Raw genomic sequence first — 18,705 nt, 5'->3', positions numbered from 1 at the left:
TCTATCAGACATTGGATTTTCTTAAAAAATTTCATCTTTAACTGTATTTACTGAGGGAGCTCCTGCTGTGGCTCAGCTTCTTAAGAATCTGACCAGCATCCATGAGGATGCCGGTTTGATTCCCTGGCCTCCATCAGTGGGTTAAGGATCCGGTGTTGCCACGAGATGCAGCATAGGTCACAGATTCGGCTTGGATCCAGTGTTGCTGTCGCTGTGGTGCAGGCTGGCAGCTGCAGCTCTGATTCAACCTGTAGTCTGGGAACCTCCAGATGCCAAGGGTGCCCCCTCCAAAAAGATGAAAACAAACAAAAAAACAAACAGACCTGTGTTAACTGGGAAAAAAAAAAAAAAAAAAAAAAGCGCAATGTAGGAGCCCTGAGCTTCAGTTTATTTGGGGAACTGGGGACTCTTGCCCAGAGCCAGTCTTTCAGTAGCTCAAGGTGTAGGGAGGATCCAGGATGTATATGAATTTTGAGGGGCGGGAAATAGATCTTCAAACATACGTTTTGGTAAAAGATTACTGTTGTGAAATAAAATTCATGTTTTATGGCAAGACAAGGAAAGTTTAACATAAACACCTTTCTCTGTCCTTTGGCCTTTCCAGGCACTGCGTGCAGTGTATCCGCATTTATGCATCAACCTTACTTTCCCCAAAGTTCTCCCAGCTCCAGCAAGACAGCTCTTCTTCCTCCCTCTCACCCTCCCTCCCTTCTTTCCCATCTTCCCCTATTTCTTTTCTTTTTTTTCTTTTTTTCTTTTTTTAGGGCGACACCCACAACATATGGAAGTTCCCAGGCCAGGAGTAGAATCAGAACTACAGCTGCCAGCCTACACCACAACCACAGCCACCCAGGATTCGAGCTGCCTCTGTGACCTACGCCTTAACTTGCGGCAACGGCGGATCCTTAACCCACTGAGGGAGGCCGGAGATCGAATCCACATTCTCGTGGATACTAGTTGGGTTCATTACCTGCTGAGCCACAAATAGAACTCCACAAGACAACTTCTTAAAAGACAATGTTCCTTCTTGGAGTTCCCACTGTGGCGCAGTGGGTTAAAGATTCAGCGTGGCCGCAGCTGTGGTGTAGATCGCAGATATGGGTCGGATTCGATCCTTGGCCTGGAAACTCCCATATGCTGCACGTGCAGCCAAAAAAGGAAAAAAGATAGCCTTCCTTCCTGATCTTGTAAGGAGCCTTACCAGTTCGGGGCTTAGATGAGCTTGGATCTGATTGTGGAAACTGTCAATAATACATCATTTGATGCCCGGCCTCTGTCTCAAAAAACATATATAAACACGCCTTGACTTCTAGTGGGCAGCTCAGTTTTCAAAGTACAGTTCTCAAATTATGCCCTTTCCAGGTTATAATTCTCAAATTTGGCTCAAATGTTCCAATCTTTCTTAGATTGACTGATAAGTATTTTATTTTGGGGCCTCACAGGCAGCATATGGAAGTTTCCAGGCTAGGGGTCGAATGAAGCTGTAGCTGGCAGCCTATGTCACAGCCACAGCAACACTGGGTCCAGGTGTGTCTTTGACCTACATACACCACAGCTCACGGCAATGCTGGATCCTTAGCCCACTGAGCGAGGCCAGGGATCGAACCTGCATCGTCATGGGTACGAGTTGGATTCTTAACCCACTGAGCCACATTGGGAACTGACTGATCAATTTTTCGTCAACACTGCTAATCCCCGAAAGCAGACGTCTCAAGTTAATAATTTGAGTACTTTTCTCTGTGTGGGATGATGAAAGCGTCTCCGGGTCATTGAAATGCTTCCTTAGCCAGGCATCTACCCTCGAGGGACTGTGTGTCCCCACCACAGAGCCCCTTCTCTGCCAAATTCCTTCTCAGGGCCACTCAGCTCTGTCTTTCTGGGTAACAGCGGAGGCTTCCTGTTCCTTTTGTTTGCAGCCGTTCAGTTTGGCAAAAGGATGTAGTCAGATTAGTGTAATTTAGTGTAAAGTACAGAACCCATGTTTGTGTTCAGAGTTTGGAGCAGAAAAAGGGTTATTTCAGGGCTGAGCAGAGGGAGCAGGAGACCCCTCGAGAGGCCTGACCTTCTGCTGGGTTTCCGGGGAGAAGTTTTCATAGGCAAACTTTGGGAGGAAGGCCGAAGTCCGTGGGACCCTCCCTGACTGGGGGGTGGTGGGGTGACAGGGTGATCTTTCAGGAATCCCAGTCATTGGCCTTCTGGCTCCAGCCGCTCTGGGGCGTCAGCCTGTGGTCCCCCCGCCACCCCTCAGGGGCCTTGGTTCCCACAGAAGAGCTCAGAGGGGGGATCAAATTATGATGCTCGTGCCCTGAGGAGGAACCAGGCCCAGACCCCGACCACACTGCTACCTATTTCTGCCCCCACCACGCTCCTCATCAGTAGCTGCCCTTGGACTCAGGAAGGTGCTGGAGATTGAAAGCCTTTTTCCCACAAAGAAGAAAGGTGGTGGGGGGCGGGGGGTGGGGTGGGGTGGGGACAGGCTTTTGTGCCTGGGAAGGCCCCTGAGCATCCAGCTCCGTCTCAGTGGGCCCTCTGATGACTCACGTGTGAACGTGACCAGCCTCAGGCATGTCCAGGTTGCTGGTAACACGTCACTTTTGGGGTGTGTTTGTGACGTTGTTTCTGGGGAGACAGCACTGGAATCCGAGTGAAGGTGGCCCTCCCCCAGGTGGGTCGGCAGCCTCCAATAGGCAGGGGCCCCGATGGGCAAAAGGGGGAGCTCAAGTTCTCGCTCCTCCTCGGCTGGCCGCCCTTCACTCCTCCTCTTGGACGTTGCTGCACAGCCCTTTGGAAGAATCTGGGACCTTGGGCCAGCAGCCAAGAGACAAAGGACACCTCGGCCTCCTAAGCAGGCAGTCACTTCCCACAACTAGGTTCTCTCTCCCTCTCTCTTTTTTTTTTTTTTTGTCTTTTTTTTGTTGATGTTGTTGCTATTTCTTGGGCCACTCCCTCGGCATTATTGTTGTTGTTGTTGTTGCTATTTCTTGGGCCGCTCCCGCGGCATATGGAGGTTCCCAGGCTAGGGGTTGAATCGGAGCTGTAGCCGCCAACCTACGCCAGAGCCACAGCAACGCGGGATCGGAGCCGCGTCTGCAACCTACACCACAGCTCACGGCAACGCCGGATCTTTAACCCACTGAGCAAGGGCAGGGACCGAACCCGCAACCTCATGGTTCCTAGTCGGATTCGTTAACCACTGCGCCACGACGGGAACTCCTCTCTTTTTTTTTTTTTTGACCTCACCTGGGGCACATGTGTGGAAGTTACAGGACCAAGGATCGAACCTGCATCACAGCTGTAACCAGAGTTGTTGCAGTGACAACACTGGATCCTTAACCCGCTGAGCCACCAGGGAGCTCTGAGGCATCATTTTCAGTGGAAAAGCATTTGAGACGATTGAAGCTTCAGCCAGCATTTTCAAGGTTATTAGATGTACATCCTTGGAAAAATCAGTTAATTTCTCCAAACTTGACCTGACAAATATGGCAAAAAAACCCTCCACTAAACTTTCTTAAGTAAAGTGGTGCAGGAGGTCCCGTCGTGGCGCAGTGGAAATGAATACGACTACGAACCTTGAGGTTGCGGGTTCGTCCCTGGCCTCGCTCCGTGGGTTAAGGATCGGGGGTTGCCTTGGGCTGTGGCGTAGGTTGCAGACGCAGCTCGGATCTGGCCTTGCTGTGGCTGTGGTGTAGGCCGGCGGCTATAGCCCCGATTCGACCCCTAGCCTGGGAACCTCCGTATGCTGCAGGTGCGGCCCTAAAAAGACAAAAAGGCAAAAACGCAGAAGTGATGGAAACATCAGATCAAAGTCTTAGAATCACCTTAATTGACAAGAGCCTCACACAACCAACTGCACTAATTACAGTTTGGTTGACTTGTCCGTTCATTGAAACCGCGAGGTTCTCAATTTCTGATAAGGACACTTCGGAGTCAGCCCCCGGCCAAGGGCCCTCCTGCCCAGTGTCCTTCCAGCCAATAGGGTGACACAGTTTGGAATCAAAGGAAAGCCTTACATTAGGCTCCGAGGACTGAGAAGCGCAGCCCCGCCCCCCGCTCCCCCCGCTGCCCCCCCCCGCGGCGGTGGGCGGGGCTGCGCCAGCTGTTTCCGGAGGGAGGGGCAGCGCCCTCGGGGCTCGGACCCGCCGGGGCTGCGGATCCCGGCGCGGCTGAGCTGAGGGCTGGGCGCTGCCGCTTCTCGGCAGGACCTCTGGTGTGCGGAGCCTGTGCCCGCGGAACCCAAGCAGCCTGGGAGGCTAGACTGAGCGCGGTGGAAAGAAGGTTAGACTTGGTTACCCGGATTCTGTTTTTAATTCCCAGCAGTTGTCAAGGGGCTTTGCCGGCGGCAGCCAGTCACCAGCTGCCTTTTGCGCCGCTCCTCTTTCTGAGGGTCGCAGGCCCACCTTCTGTGAGTGCTTCCTGCTGAGCCCGGGTGGAGGGCAGGGCTCCAGCTGCCCCTACCTGGGTGTGACGGCCCCGGGCCTCAGCCCTCACTGCTCTCTCCGAGCGACCACAGTGGGAGCTGGGTAGCTGCTCACCGCCTTCGAGGGCCCAGGAGAAGGCAAAACCCAGACCCTAGGGTGGGCCTCTCCCACCCTGGCTCTGCCATTGTTTGGCCACCTGAGGCTGACTGTTTCTCCCAGCCAGCAGCTTTTCTCCAGGCCACGGCGTTCGCATCCGAACAGGAGAGCCGTCCCTGGTCAGCTCAGGGACAGTCCAGGGCCCGTGGCTGTCTAGGACCCAGCCAGCGCAGTAGCCTGGAGTCCAGGTCTGTCTCATTGGCCACAGTCACGGAGGTGGCTGAGAGCTTTTTCGTTCCTCGCGTCCCCCTCCAAGCCCCCGCGTGCACTGACCCTGAAACTCACCGTCTGCTCCTTCGCGACACGTTTCTATTTTCCACCAACCTTCTTTATTGGAAACATTCCGGTAAAGGTTTTTTAGGCTCCGGAGACTCTGATGTGTTTGCAGTCCGTTCGTTTATCAGGTATACACACCCTCGGAGCACCCCTCACGCGCTGCTTGATATGCAAAGGTAGATTATCCAGGAACAGGCCACTTTTATTTGGGAATATGTAATTTTACATCTTGACTTTGTGTGTGTGTGTGGGACACATTTCTGTTTTTCAGAAGAGGAGCTCCAGGTCCCAGGTCAGAGAGGGGCGTCACACAGTAAGTAGTCCAGGGGGCTGTTGCCCCAGTTTGGAGCTGGGACCCCTCCTGACTCAGGTAAGATGTGTCCCTGGAGATCTCTGAGCCTCGGGTAAGGTGGGCGCTTCGGGTCACCAAGTGGGCTCTGCCCCACTTAGGAGGGGGTGGGCTGTTGGTTTCCAAGTTTTTAGACTCAGTCTCCTGGTCGGAAGGTCCCCCAAGTATTGGCTGCCCCTGTACCCTGATGCCAAATAGAAACACGGAGATGGAGGTGGAAGACACAGAAAAAGGAGCTTGAATTTCCAGGCAAAGAGGGGACTTCAAGGACTGGGACCCCCCACCTGCAGGAGGTGGTGCAGTCTTGGCGTGTTCAAGGATGGGCGACTTCTTAATGATGCCATCCGGCCCAGCGTGAGGTGGTACCTCATTGTAGTTTTGATTTGCATGTCCCTAATAATTAGTGATGTTGAGCATTTTGGCATGTGCCTGTTGGCCATCTGTATGTTTTCTTTGGAGAACAGGCTATTCATTTATTTGTAGGTATTTAATTTTGAGGGATGTGATTTGTGTTATTTTATTTTTTTGCTTTTTAGGGCTGCATTGTGGCATAGGGAGGTTCCCAGGCTAGGGGTTGAATCAGGAGCTGTAGCCACAGCCACAGCAATGCTAGATCTGGCCTGTGTCTGCAACCTACACCACAGCTCACGGCAACGCCGGATCGTTAACCCACTGAGCAAGGGCAGGGATCGAACCCGCAACCTCATGGTTCCTAGTCGGATTCGTTAACCACTGCGCCACGATGGGAACTCCCAGGTGTTGTATTTTTATATTCCTTTTCTAATATTTCATTGTCAGTATACAGAAAGGCAGCTTATTTCTGCATGTTAACCTTGTGTCCTGCTACTTTGCTGAATTCCTTGATCAGTTCGAGTCGTTTTCGTGTGGAGTCCTTAGGGTTTTCTATGTATAGTGTCATGTCATCTGCACGGAGAGACACTTTCACCTCTTCTCTTCCAATGTGGATACCTTTTATTTCTTTTGTTTGTCTGACTGCTGTGGTTATGACTTTCAATATTATGTTAAATAAAAGTGGTGTGAGTGGGCATCCTTGTCTTGTCTTGTTTGAGATTTTAGCAGGAAGTCTTTCGGCTTTTCTCTGAGTTTTTTTTTTTTTTTTTTTTTGGTCTTTTTGCTATTTCTTGGGCCACTCCCACGGCATATGGAGGTTCCCAGGCTAGGGGGTCTAATCGGAGCCGTAGCCGCCAGCCTATGCCAGAGCCACAGCAGCGCAGGGTCCAAGGCGAGTCTGCACCACAGCTCACGGCAACGCCGGATCCTTAACCCACTGAGCGAGGCCAGGGATCAAACCACAGCCTCATGTTCCTAGTCGGGTTCGTTTCTGCTGCGCCATAGTGGAAACTCCATAAACGACTCGTTATGTGAAGGTATGTTCCCTCTATACCCGCTTTGGCCAGAGTTTCTATCATGAATTGATGATGGATTTTGTCAAAGGCTTTTTCTCCATCTATTGAGATGACCATTGGTTTTTTAGTAGCAGGTCGTTTAGTCTCCATGTAGTCAGTTTTTTCTCATTTCTTTTCTTGTGGTTGATTTCTAGTTTCATGCCACTGTGCTCAGAGAAGATACTTGAAATGATTTCTGTAGTCTTAGATTTGTTGAGGTGAGTTTTGTGCCCAGTATGGGGTCAGTGAGAATATTCCACGTGCACTTGGAAAGAATGTAGATTCTGATTTTTGGGAATGTCAGGCCCTGAAAATGTCAGTTAGGTCTGACTTTTCTGTTGTGTCGTTTAGAATCTGTTGCCTTACTGATTTTCTTTCTAGAAGGTCTGTCCGAAGATGTGAGCGGGGTGTTAAAGTCTCCTACTGTGATTGTGCTCCCGTGGATTCCTCCTTTTACGGCTGTTAGTATTTGCCGTATGTATCTGGGCGCTCCTATGTCAGGGGCGTGTATAACGACGATTGTAATGGATCCTTTTATCATTAATAGTGTCCCTCTTTGTCCTTCTTTGCGGCCTTGGTTTTAAAGTCTGTACATCTGATTCGAGTATTGCAACCCCTGCTTTCCCGTCTTCCATATTCACATGAACTATCTTTTTCCGTCCCCTCACTTTGAATTTATGTGTCCTTGCCCTAAGCAGAGTCTCTTGGAGACAGCAGATTGCAGGCTCTTGTTTCTTTATCCAGTCTGCCACTCTGCGTCTTTTGACTGGAGCATTCAGTCCATTGACATTTAAGGTAATTACTGATAAATATGTATTTATTGCCATTTTAAAGCTTGTTTTTTCCAGTTGATTTTGTTTCTCCTTTGTTCCTTTCTCTCTTTTTGGTTGGATGATTTCCTTTTATTTTAGGCTTGTGCCCTCTTCTTCTTTTTTTTTTTTTTTTGGCGGTGGGCACAGTTTATTCCACTTCATGCAGACACTGACCCACACACGCAAGGAGCTTAAAAATACACTGAACCGCACGGGGTTTGTGCCCTCTTCTTAATCTTTTTTTTTTTTTTTTTGCCTTTTTGTCTTTTTAGGGCCGTACCCGCGGCACATGGAGGTTCCCAGGCTAAGGGTCCAATCGGAGCTGTAGCCACCAGCCTACACCACAGCCACAGCAACGCGGGATCCAAGTGGCATCGTGACCTACACCCCAGCTCATGGCAATGCCGGATTCTTAACCCACTCGGCAAGGCCAGGGCTCAAACTCGTGTCCTCATGGTTGCTAGTCGGGTTCACTAACCACTGAGCCGCGATGGGAACTCCCCTTCTTTTTAGTTTTTGTGAGTGTGATATTTGGTTTAGATTTGTGGTTGCCCTGTTTTCCAAGTATGTTAATCCCTTCATATATCTGCCTGCTTTAGCCTGATTGTCACATTCTAAAAAAAAAAAGAAAAAAGAGTCTAAGATGCTCTTTCATTCCCCACATTTTATGATTTTGAAGTCCTTTTTTTTTAACGCCTTCATGTTTGTTCTTTTGCTGTTCCTTGAGTTTATCGTCGCTTTTACAGTAGTTTTTTTGGTTTTTTTTTTCCTTTTAGATCTGCCCCCTGGGCCCCTCTGCTCCAAGATGCCTCAGTTCGGGCCGAGGACACAGGTGTCCCTTCAGCACAGGATGCGGGCCTGCGGCCTGGTTGGGTGGCAGTGTGTTTCGAATGCTTGAGGGGTCCCCTGGGTTTTGAGATGCCTGTTGTTTGTCCAGAGGCAGGAGCCGAGCCCCACACAGGCTCTGAGTCGTGAGTTGATCTGGCCATTTTCAAGCCCCTGACTGTCGGGGCTTTTGGGAGGTGGAGAGAGAGGCTGGTGCTGAGGCGTGAACCGGGGACTTGGGTGGCATGATGAGGGGCAGCTGTGCTCATCCCTGTGCTCTTATCGCCCAGGAGACCTGGGGCAATTTCCTTCTTGCCGTTTGAGCTGCACCTCTCTTTTCAGTATGGCGCCAGGGTACGGAGGCCTGAAGGAAGCTGGGGCTAGTGAAAGTTCTCACGGAGTTCCCTGGTGGCTGCCAGGCTTAAGAGTCTCTCCCGGTGTCACTGCGGTGGCTGTGGGAAGAGCCGCACTGGGAGATCCAACCCTGGCCAGAGAGCATGCCAATGTGGCAGGTGGCGCCCAAATAAATGTATGAATAAAAAGAGATATGGAAAGAATGAGCTCCATGGAGAACTTAATCATTTATTATTTCCGATTCTCGCGGATTCCTGGGGCAAAATTTCACTGTAGCGACAAAGCGATGCCATCGTGCATGGATACACAGGCACCTGTCCTTGCAGCATCCTCCTTTGGCTTGAAAAAGGGGCGAGATACAGGTCCCTGTGCTAAACAGCGGAATCTATGTGCTTCCCCTCTCCACAGGCAATCGTTTGGATGGATGAGCCTCCAAACCCCAGGCCTCCCCACAGCCTCCCCCTGCAGTCTGGCACCCCCAGATCTGTTTTCAGGTCCATGGGTTTCTTTCCTGTAGAACGCTTCATGGGTGTCATTTGTCAGAGTCCAGAGGGAAGGGGTTTCCCATGGTGTTTATCTCTCCCTTTTGCACATGTATCTTTTAGGATGAGAGTTTTCTTACTGTCTATGTTGCTGTCAATGACAGCTTGTTCGCCATTTTTACAAGTCAGGTAATCGGGTCTGTCTGACGTGGCTCGGCTAAGAAATCTCACAGGATCCGCAGATTCCTTTTGACTGTCTCTGTTCCCAAAAGGCAATCGCTTTGACCCTGACACCTTCTCAGGTGAGTGCTGAGCTGCTCATTCTGTCATTTTTTTGTTTTTGTTTTTGATCATGACTGTTTTTCGACTGTCGCTGATACATGGGGCCCCAGTTGAACTGAACACCACAGTGACCCCATCACACTTGTCTGTCCGTATTGTTTTGCTCACATCATCTTCCCTTTGCTTCCAAATACACTGTCTGCATGTCGTTCCCTGTGCTCAGCAGCTGGGTGTCTTTGACCACCCACGCCGAGGGCGAGTGTTTGGATCTGTTTTCTTCCACAGACAGGTCCTTCCCACACCCTCCCCTCCAATCTGGCCACCAAATGTCTCTTTTGCAGGGCATGAGTTTCTTTCCTGGAGGAAGGTTCTTTGGTGTCATTCTAAGATTCTGGAAGGAAGGGCTTTCCCACGCTCTTTGTGTCTCTCTCGGAGACATATTTTGTTTCGTGTGAGAGTTCTTCTTGCCAAAGTTACTTTTTTTTTTTTGCACATTTTCCTGGCTGAGTACACGTCCTCTGTGTATACGGAGAACCTCTTCCTAATCCCATCATCTGTCCATGGACATCAGCTGTGTCTCCATGGCTTGCTCTGGTGAAGAGTGCTGCCTGAACAACGCGGGGCGTTTAACTTTTAGAAAAGGACATTTCCTGAATATATGTGCAAGCGTGGGTGTCCTGGGCCCTACGGTCATTCTCGGTTTCTCTTTCGGATGCCCTGATCCTGTGGTTCATAATGGTTGTCCACATGGACCTACACACCCACACTCTGGAGGGCACCTTCTTGTCCACACCCAGTCCAGGGCTGCTCATTCGAAGGCTCATTCCTGAAAGTGAGGGAAGGAGACCCCACCCACATATGGGCCCAAGACAGTGCAGTCCCAGGGACTGCTGAGCCAGTGAGAGGAAGAAAACCCGAGAGTGGCTGTTCAAGCAGATGTTCACACGATGGCCACTGGGAGAGGGCTGAGGAGGGCCCTCGGCCTTGTTGTGATTTGAAATTCTCTATGAATGAGTGATGCTGGTCCTTTTTCAGGGGCTTGAAGTCCTTTGTTTTCCTGGTTTGGGGAAAGGTCTCATCAGGCCTCTTCCCCATTTTTCATTGGGTTCTGGTTTTCTGTGGCTGGTCTTGGTTTCTGTAATTGAGCTGCTAATTTCAGAAGCCCAGCCTGAGCTGAGTTTGGGGATGCACATAAAGTGGCTGCGTGTTGTGCCTGGGAGGCAGAAAATCGATGGTATTTTGGAGAGCAGCTGTGCCAGTTGCTGGGCATTTTCTCTCAAGCGGTCTCGGGGAACTGCATTCATTTCTTTCCATGGCACCCTCTTCTCTTCCTTCTTTGAACTTGGAGTGAAGGCGTGACCTGAAGCCTAGTCAGACGTTTTCGGGCAACACCATTGACTGATCGAAAGAAAGCTCTCCCTGAAATCCCTTCTGGCCCCCTGGGGAAAGTCTGGTTCTGTTGCCGTGGTGGTTTTGGTAAACACTGTGTCTTGAACAGCAATCGGTGGGGAGACAATGCAGGCACACTCCAGGTGGGGTCAATACACTTAAAAAGAAAGAGGGGTAGAGAGAACCAGAAAAATATCTATATCAACCCCCCTCCCCCAAAAAACCCAAATAAGAGTCGAGAAGAGACTTAAGTGTACGAAGGAGGAATCACAAAGGGGCAAATAAGAAAAATATTAATCGTTCCATCCCTACACCCTTCTCTTCATCAATACGTAAGTGCAGGGCTCTATCAAAACAGACGAAGGCTGGCATCCCATAATGGCCCACGGGATGAGAGTATACACAGCGAGCTAAGGTGTACGTTTGCCTCAGGGCTCTGAAAGCCTTTGAGAGAAAAGGAGCCCACCTGGAAGGGCCCTTCTTGGTCTTTCCTGAAAGTGAGGGAAGGAGACCCCACCCACATATGGGCCCAAGACAGTGCAGTCCCAGGGACTGCTGAGCCAGTGAGAGGAAGAAAACCCGAGAGTGGCTGTTCAAGCAGATGTTCACACGAGGGCACCGGAGCTGTGGGGCTCTAACAGGTGAGAGCGCCAAGGCTCGAGACGCGCAGGCTCAGCGCTAGTTGGCGGTGATGGTGTCTTGAGCGGAGCCCACAGCAGGCACCCAGAGGATTTGCGGGTGTTCTCTGGGCACCAGGGACTCTCTCCTCCAAGATGCCTCCTGTTAGGCAGAGGGCACAGGTGTCCTTTCAGGATTTGGAGGTGGATTGGCAGCCCGGTTGGGTGGCAGTGGTTTTCGAATGCTTGAGGCATTCCCTGGGTTTGGAGCGTGCCTGCCGTTTGCCGTAGTGGTTGTCCACAGGGACCTACACACCCACACTGTAGGAGGGCACCTTCTTGTCCACACCCAGTCCAGGGTTTGTCTTTGGACGGCGTCCTAAGGATGGCCACTGGGAGAGGGCAGAGGAGGGCCCTCGACCTCATGGGTTGAAATTCTCTATGAATGAGCGATGCCGGTCCTTTTTCCGGTGCTAGATACCCTCCAGCTTTCTGGTTTGGGGAAAGGTCTCATGAGGTCTCTTCCCCTTTTTTTCTTTTTCTTTTTTTGTCTTTTTGCTATTTCTTTGGGCCACTCCCGTGGCATATGGAGGTTTCCAGGCTAGGAGTCGAATCGGAGCTGTAGCCGCCAGCCTACGTCAGAGCCACAGCAATGCGGGATCCGAGCCGTGTCTGTGACCTACACCACAGCTCACGGCAACGCCGGATCGTTAACCCACTGAGCAAGGGCAGAGATGGAACCTGCAACCTCATGGTTCCTAGTCAGATTCGTTAACCACTGCGCCACGATGGGAACTCCATCTTCCCTTTTTTTTTTTCATTTGGCTTCCGGTTTTCTGCTGCTTTTTCTTGTTTTCTGTGCTTGAGCTGCTAATTGGGTAGTCCAACCTGACCTGGGTTTTGGGGATGAGCATAAAGTGCCTGCGTGTTGTGCATGGGAGTTGCAAACACGGTGGTATTTTTGAGAGCATTGGTGCCAGTCGCTGGGCATTGTATCTTGAGAGGTCTCAGGAAACTGCATCTGCTTCTTTCCATGTGCCCCCCTTCTCTTCTTTCTTCGAACTTAGTGTGAAGGCGTGACCCAGCCTGGTCAGGCATATTCAGGCAACACTGTTGAATGAATAGAGCTCTCCCTGAAATCCCTTCCGGCCCCCTGGGGAAAAGGTCTGGTTTCGTCGCTGTGGTGGGTTTGGTAACAACTGTGGCCTGAAAAACGTTCATGGGCAAAGTACGCATGCGTGCTCCAGGTGGTGCCAATAAATTTAGAAAGAATGAGGGAAAGAGAGAAAGCGAAGAAGAGGAAAAAATACACAGAGAAAAATGAGGCCAGATTTAATGAAGGAAGGAATCTCAGGTGGAAAATTAAGAAAAAAAATCAATCGTTCCATACCTCCACACATATCTTCATTAATACGTAAGTGCAGGGTTATGTAAAATAGGAAGAAGGCTGGCATGCCTTGATGGGTAGGGAGCTGAGGGTTTACCCAACGAGGCATGGCATAGTTGGGCATCAGGGCTCTGAAAGTTATTGAGAGTGAAATAGCCCACTTCGAAAGGCACCTGTTGGTACTTCATGAAAGTGGGGGAAGGGGACCTAACAGGCATCTGGCTCCCCCGACAGTGCAGCCCCAGGAACTACTGAGCCAGAGAGAGGAGGAAATCCTGAGACTGGCTTTTAGAGCAGATGTCCACACATGGGCACCAGAGGAACTTCTGGCCCTAGGTGCAGCCCCGAGGCCCTAACAGGTGAGAGCTCCAAGGCTCAAAAAATGTTGGCTCTGCATTGGGGCTGAGAGTATGATTATTGGTTGTTTCCTGGAGTCCAGAAACTCTCTGGTCTAAGAAGGATCATGTCAGGCCGCGGGCACAAGCGTCCCTTTAGCATTTGGATGGGGATGGGTAGCGTGATTGGGTGGCAGCATGCTGAGAACGCTTGAAGCCTTCACTATGTTTCGGCATGCCTTGCGTTCTTCAGAGGCAGGAGCTGAGACCCACGCAGCATCAGTGTGCTATCGTGAGCTGGGCAATTCCAAGTCCATAACCTTCTGGCCTTTGCGTTGGTGGAGAAAGACGGTGGTGCTGATGAATCAATGGGCAGGTTTCGGTGGCATGAGTGTGGGCAGTTGGCTAATCCCAGTGCTTTTTTGGCTTAAGGGGCTTAGGGAAGTTCCTTTCTTGCCTTTCGAGATGAGCCCCCCTTTGCAGGTTGGCACCAGGTTATGGAGGCCTGACCGAAACCAGCATGGACAAATTAAGCTGGGTGCATTGGCTTCATCCAGAAAGCTGTCAAGGAGCTCCCTCATGGCTCCCTGGATTAAGAGTCTCTCGGTGTCACTGCTGTGGCTGTGGCAAGCGCCACATTGGCAGATCAGTCTTTGGGCAGACATCATCCCAGTGTCACAGGAGGAACCCCATAAATCGATACATACATACAAGTATTTAAAACAATGAGCTGAAGGAAAAGTCAATGAATACATACATACTTATATAAATATTTCCTCATAGATATGCACACATTTATACACGTATGTATTTATTCCTACAGGAAGCTAAGGGAGTGGATGGGTAACACAGTCATAAAGGCTCTCCTGACCCAATATCTTGGGAGGCAGAGGGTTTGACATGCGAGCCTGCAGAGGTCCAGCCTTGGAGTGGATTCATTTCCCAGGCAGGGGGTATCTACCTGCCATATACAGGTGCAGGAAAATAGTGGGGAAGTCAAAAGTTAAGATATAACGATGGTTTGACAGAAGTAAATTCATACACGCTAGAAAATTTGGTCTGGCCTGAGGTTGCTAGGCTGGGAAACCTTGCCAGTTTCAGCGAGGTCACTGTGCCTGTCTCTTTTCATGGGAGGCAGCAATCTCGACCCTGACACATTCTCTGAAGAGCCCTGAACCTCTAATATTGTTGGGTTTCTTAAATCTTTTATTTTTTGTGATTATTGCTGATTCATGGTGATCAATTTCACTTTAACGAAAAGTGATCCAATTGCACATGGATATACATGCAACTTTTTGAAATTACCCTCCTATTCCTTCCCCCAAAAAATGACAAGTTGTAGGTCCCTTGATAAACAGCAGTAAATTTATGCATGTACACTCCATAGGCAATTGTTTGCATGCATGACCTTCCATATCCCAGCCCTCCCCATCCACTCTGGCAACACAAAATCGGTTTTTACGTCCATGCGTTTCTTCACTGTAGAAAGGTTCCTTGGTGTCATTTGTCAGAGTCCAGATGGAAGGGGTTTCCCCAGATATTTGTCTTTCAATTTTGGATATATGCCATTGCGGATGAGAGTTTTCTTACTGGCTGTCAGTGGCATTTTCTTTGCCTTTATTTTTGAATTTGTACTATTTCATTGTGCATATGGACATCCTCTTCCTAATCCAGTCATCTGTCCCTGGACATAGAATGTGTTTCCATGGCTTCCTATCGTGAAGAGTGCTGCCTGAACAACGTGGGGCACTTACCTTTGGAAAAGAACGTTTTATAGACATGTGCCCAAGCGCGGGTGTGCTTCTTCCTATGGTCGTTCCAGGGTCGTTTTTCGAGTGCCCTGGATCCTATGGCCCACACTGGTTGTAGAAATGGACCTACACACCCACACTCTAGAGGGCACCTTCTTGTCCACACCCTGTCTAGGGCATTGGGAGAGGGCTGAGAAGGTCCCTCAGCCTCCTCGTGCTGAGCAATGCTCTAGGAAAGAGTGCTGGTGTTCCTTGTTCCGGTGCTTGATGCCTCTGTCTGTCTGGTTTGCGGAAAGGTCTCTTCCCCTTTGTTCATTTGGGTTGTTGGTGTTCTGTCGCTGGTCTTGGCTTCTGTGCTTGAGCTGCTGCTTTTGGAAGCCCAACAGGACCTGGGTTTGGGAATGGGCATAAAGTGCCTGTGTGTTGTGCATTGGAGGTGCCAAAACGGTGGTAGTTTGGAGAGAAGTGGTGCCAATCGCTGGGAATTGTATCTCTCCAGAGGTCTCATGAAATGCCATCCTTTTCTTCCCATGGGACTTTCTTCTCTTCCTTCTATGCACCTGTGTGAAGGCGTGACCTAGAGCCTGGTCGGGCTCATTCGGGCAGCTCCCTTGACTGATCTGAAGAAAGCTCTCCCTGAGATCCCTTCTGGCCCCCTGGGGAAAAGGGCTGAGTTTGTTGGTGTGTCGGGTTTGGAAAACTCTGCGCCTTGGCCAACATCGACGGTGAGACAACGCACACATGCTCCAGGTGGGGTCAGTACACTTAGAAAGAAAGTGGGAAAGAGAGACCTGGAACTATATAAAGAAATAAAGAGAGACGGAGGGGTACCGTGGCCAGACTGAACAATATGAAGGAAGGAATCCCAGGGGGGAAATTCTGAAAAATATCCATCACTCCATCCCTACACATCTCTTCATCAATACGTGAGTGCAGGGCTGTAGCAAACGGAAGAAGGTTGGCATGCCATGCTCGTTCACGGGATGCGGGTTTCCAGAGCGAGGCATGGCGTAGGTGGGCCTCCGGGCTCTGAAAGCCTTTGAGAAAGAAAGAGCCCCGGTGGAAGGGCCTTTTCTGGCCTTGTCTGAAAGCGGGGGAAGGTGACCCCACCCACATATGGGACGCAGACAATGCAGCCCTGGGGACGTCTGAGCCAGAGAGAGGAGGAACACCTGAGAGGGGCTGTTTGAGGCGATGTCCACACGAGGGCGCCAGAGTCCCTTCTGGCCGCAGGTGCAGCTGTGGGGCTCTAACAGGTGAGAGCGCCAAGGTTCGAAATGCGCAGGCTCAGCATTGGGGCTGATGGTGTCTTGAGTGGAACCCACAGCAAGCACCCAGATGAGATTCGGGTGTTTCCAGGGAGCCAGGGCCTCTCTCCTCCAAGACGCCTCAGGATTGGCAGAGGGCAGAGATGTCCCTTCAGGATTTGGAGGTGGATTGGCAGGCTGCTTGGGGGGCAGGGGGTTTGGAATGCGAGAAGCATTCCCTGGGTATCTTCGGGGGAATTCATGGGGGCGGCAGGAAAATCCCTGTGCTGGTTTCGGTGGAGAGCCTGAGGGACATGTCTTCTTGTCTGTCGAGGTGAGCCTCCCTTGTCGGGAGGGTGCCAGGCTATGGAGGCCTGACCCAGACCAGGTCTGATGAATTAAGCAGGGTTGATTGGTCTCATCCACCATGCTCTCAGGGAGTTCCCATGTGGCAGCCAGGCCAAAGAGGCTCTCCTGATCACTGCTGTGGCTGTGGCAAGAGCTGCATTCAGAGATGAGTCTCTGGCAAGACAACACCTCAGTGTGGCAAGGGGCACCCAAATCAATGGATCCATGCAAACAGAGAGGGAAAAGAATGAGCTTCATTGAGAAAGAAGTAAGTCAATCACTCTGTCTCTGTCTCTATCTCTCTCTGTATATACATATCTACCCATACATATCCATAGACAGTCCACCAGAATAGCTATGAAGTTGGAGAGATAAAGCAATCCTAAAGGCTCTGCTGACCCAAGATCTCCGGTGGTATTTTGTTGGAAGTGCAAGCCTGGGGATGTCCAGCCTAGGAGTGGATGCATTTCCAGGGCATAGTGAATCTGCATGCCACATAAGGGTGCAGGAAAAGATCTAAGCATGTACATAAATTAATCAATGAAAACGTCTTTATAAGCATCAGTTCATAAATGTCAGGAAATTAGGTCTGGTCTGATGTGGCTGGGCTAGGAAGTCTTGACAGGCTCTACGGAGGACTTCTGCCTGTCGCTTTTCCCGAGGGGCAGCCGCCTCAACGCTAACATCTCTGGTGAAAGATGAGCAGCTAATTGAGGCCTTTGTGTGTCACATGAGTTATTGTTGATTGTCGATGATATACAGGGCACAATGAGGGAAGGTGTTCATTGTTCCGGTGCTTGATGCCCTATATCTGTCTGATTTAGGGAAAGTTGATTGAGGTCTCTTCCCCTTGTTCATTTGGGTTGCTGGTATTCTATTGCTGGTCATGGGTACCATACTTGAGCTGCTGCTTCTGGAAGCCCACGCTCCGGGTGGGGTCAATACATGTGGAAAGAAAGCGGGAACGAGGGACCCGTGGGCGGGGGGCGGGCAAAGGAAGAGGAAAGTATGGAGGCCAGCCTTCATGGTGCGTAGGAAGGACTCACAGGGGGAAAATGAGGAAGACAAGTAAGCATCCTTACACACCTATCTTCCTAAATACATATGTGCAAAGCTCTATCAAAAGGGAGGCAGGCTGGCACGACCTGATGGATTTGGAGATGAGGGTTCACCCAGCGAGGTATGGCATGGGTGGGCGTCGGCGCTCTGAAAGCCTTGGCGAGAGGCAGAGCCCACGTGGAAGGGCCGACTTGGTATGCCATGAAAGCGGGGGGAGGAGACCCCAGCCGCCCATGGATGGGCCCCTGACAACGCAGCCCCGGGGACTGCCGAGCCAGAGAGAGGAGGCCAGCCTGAGAGGGGCTGTTCTGGCAGATGTCCACACGAGGGCGCCAGAGCCCCTTCTGGCCCCAGGTGCAGCTCCCAGGCGCCAACAGGTGAGAGCTGCAAGGCTCCCAAAGCGCGCAGGCTCAGCCTTGTGTGTGGCTGGCGGAGCGTTGAGCGGAGCCCACCCACGGTAAGCCCCCAGAGGGTCTGCGGGTGTTTCCCGGGCCCCAGGGACTCTGGCCCCCAAGACCCCTCAAGTCAGGAAGAGGGCCCAGGTGTCCCTTCTGGATTTGGAGGTGGAATGGCAGGCTGGGTGGGTGGCAGTGGGGTTTGAATGCTGGAAGCCCTTCCTGGGGTTCGGCGTGCCTTGGGTTCCCCTAGAGGCAGGCGCCCAGACACACACAGCCTCGGGATGGGACCGGGAGCTGGCCCTGGTCAAGCCCCTCCGCGTCAGGGGTCCAGGTAGGTGAGAGGGAGGGTGGTGCTGAGGAAGAAACGGGGGCGGGTGTGGGGGGGGGCTTCGGTGGCATGAGGTCCGGCAGCTGGGCTAATGCCCGTGCTTTGTTGGCTCAAGGGGCTGAGGGAAATGGCCTTCGTGCCTTGGGAGGGGAGCCTCCCTTTCCAGGAGGGCGGCCGGCTAGGGAGTCCTGACGGAAACCAGGTCTGATGCGTTAAGGGTGGTTGATTGGTTTCCTCAAGCAAGCTCTCGGGGAGTTCCCACGTGGCTGCCAGGCTTCAGAGGCTCTCTCGGTCACTGCTGTGGCTGGGGCAAGAGCTGCGTTGGGCGATCCTCCTCTGGCCAGACCACAGCTCCGTGGGGCAGCGGGCACCCAAATCAATGGGAAATAGGAAGAGCGATGGAGACCGATGAGCTGAAGGGATCAGGAAATGACTCCATGCCAACCTCGATTTCTCTCTCTCTTTGTGCATTCCCTCTCCCTGTCT

General features: G+C 51.3%; 2 long non-coding RNA genes across 4 annotated transcripts in view; both read left to right on the top strand.

The window, feature by feature from the left end:
* The window catches only part of LOC102157454, a 51,519-nt gene continuing 36,923 nt past the window's right edge, over positions 4,110-18,705 (top strand). Inside the window, exons 1-2 of one of the 3 annotated variants that reach the window (XR_002344430.1) lie at positions 4,110-4,275; positions 4,638-5,558. This is a non-coding gene — a long non-coding RNA (uncharacterized LOC102157454). Of the gene's footprint in view, positions 5,559-18,705 lie in introns of all 3 variants that reach the window. The other 2 variants (XR_002344429.1, XR_002344428.1) reach the window with 2 other exon arrangements.
* On the top strand, positions 5,896-11,967 carry LOC110260878. The gene is made up of 3 exons (XR_002344431.1): positions 5,896-7,400; positions 8,194-8,388; positions 8,585-11,967. It is a non-coding gene; the product is annotated as an uncharacterized LOC110260878 (long non-coding RNA).

This window comes from Sus scrofa, chromosome 6 (genome assembly GCF_000003025.6).
Source record: "Sus scrofa isolate TJ Tabasco breed Duroc chromosome 6, Sscrofa11.1, whole genome shotgun sequence".
Taxonomy (NCBI): Eukaryota; Metazoa; Chordata; class Mammalia; order Artiodactyla; family Suidae; genus Sus; species Sus scrofa.
The sequence above is the reverse complement of the archived record's forward strand: the minus strand, read 5'-3'. Positions and strand labels throughout refer to the sequence as shown.